The 1,966-nt window shown below is 34.3% G+C and overlaps 1 pseudogene; it reads right to left on the bottom strand.

The window, feature by feature from the left end:
• Window positions 1–1,037: 1,037 nt before the first annotated feature.
• On the bottom strand, window positions 1,038–1,155 carry LOC112481448 (annotated as a pseudogene).
• Between the last annotated feature and the right edge of the window lie 811 nt (window positions 1,156–1,966).

The raw sequence follows: 1,966 nt of genomic DNA, 5'->3' as shown, positions 1-1,966 counted from the left end.
GGTAAACTCAGACTGGTGACAACTAGGTATTCTGATAGTGAAGTTTCATAATCTGGATTGATTTCTAGAGAAATTTAGAAACCATCAATTGTTACAGTGCTATGAATATGTAAGAGTACCAGGAGAGGGGATTCTAATATAAATGAGTCAGTGCCATCAATGCTAATTTGCTTTCTGTTTTGTTCATGACACAAGAAAGCAGTCAAAGAGAGCTTTTGCTGCTACTGTTGTCACCCATCTTTCAAGTGAAAGGTAGTTTCAACATCATGATTTTAAAAAGTGCTTTTGGCATGGATGGTATATATTTTTAAAGCACACAGAGTAGTGCCTGACACCTGGTGAGTATTGCATGAGGATTTTTTTAAATCAATAAAGTATTAGAGTAAATCAAACCACGTTTGCCAAAATTCATTCATGCTCATGAAAGAGAAAACTCTTGATATTGTTGATCATTTGTAGTTCAGATAACCATTCCTGTGTTTCACATATTTTAGGATTAGCAGAGTTGCTTTCAGTACTGCCAGGCTAAAGCTTCTTTTACGACATCAATTAAACCTTACCCACAAGTAGCCTTCTTACAGTTACTCAACGTTAGAATTTATTGTAAATGTAATAAAATTATAGAGAAGACTAACGAGAGTTTACATATTGATTAATAAAAGCTTATGGTAAATTAACTAAAGGCAAAGTGATTTAATTATGGAAAAAACATGACATTGTTAATCTGAAGAAGAGTCAGCCATAATAGTGCTCAAGACATTTGTGAAATTTAGAAATAGAAGAAAAGACTGTGCATTGACACTCTATAATTTATGTCTCTAAGAAGATCGGTCTCACCACTTTAGTGCTAGGACTATATAAAATAGGTGAACCAAAGACCTTGGAATCCTGTATCTGGTTAATTTGCTGAGGTATGTTTGTTTGTTTGTTTATTTATTTATTTATTATAATATATATTTTCGGCAAAGCAACCCTTGGTTGACCTCACAGATTGCAAAGACCTTGTCAGCTTACAATCCTTTATTTTTTATTTTTTACTCCTACAGCACCTGGTTTTCCTAGGTGGTCTCCCATCCAAGTACTAACCAGGCCCGACCCTGCTTAGCTTCTGAGATCAGACAGGATGGGCTTATTCAGGGTGGCATGGCTATAGCAATTTGCTGATATTTATACAATGTATACATAAGTAGTTTCTACTCTATCTAAGGTTCCATATTAGTAATTTTATAAGCACAGAACAATATGAGGAGAAAGGAGATGGTTTATAACCTACTGTGTTTCATGGAGGTTTTGAAACTAGTTGATTTGTGTGATGATTAAAATTTCTTTTTAAAACATTTTAAGTTAGTTTAAGTGTAATTTGTTCTTTTCAATCTCTTCTTGAGCAGCCTCAAACTTAAGGAAAGGGGAGTGTTTCTGTTTTCTATAAACAAAAAGTAATGGTTCTATGATACTAGGGATCATTTAAAGATGTGTTTAGAAGGTAATAAAGAGATGTGATGAGAAAAAATGAAAGGAAGAAGAAGCACAGAAAGTTGAGTTTGAAAGTGTCCTGCTGATTCAGAGCAAATTCGACCTGGTAAGAGCACATGTTAAAGGCTCTAACTGATTTCGAGAATACCTGAAACATATGTTACAAATGTTTAGAGCCTTTATTCAGAATGACCCGTGAAATACTCTTTTTATATGCTTTACCAAAGAATGTTTTGACTTGTACATTTAAGATAAGATGGGCCCTCATCCCAGGCAAGTTTGAAATTGATTTTCAGGCCCTTAAGCTGATAGAATTCAGGTCACTCAAATTTATTCCTTCCCACCTCCATAACACCTGTCTTCCACCATTAGACTAGTTTATATCTGTTGCTTTGTCATTCTTCCAATAAAGTTATGAGTCCTGGCTCCTATTCCTCAGTGCATCTCTTTTTTTTTTTGGTTCTTCTGATAATCAAAATTATGCTATGGTATT

This window comes from Pteropus alecto, unplaced genomic scaffold, assembly GCF_000325575.1.
Source record: "Pteropus alecto unplaced genomic scaffold, ASM32557v1 scaffold72, whole genome shotgun sequence".
NCBI classification, from domain to species: Eukaryota; Metazoa; Chordata; class Mammalia; order Chiroptera; family Pteropodidae; genus Pteropus; species Pteropus alecto.
This window is presented reverse-complemented; position numbering and strand designations above follow the sequence as displayed.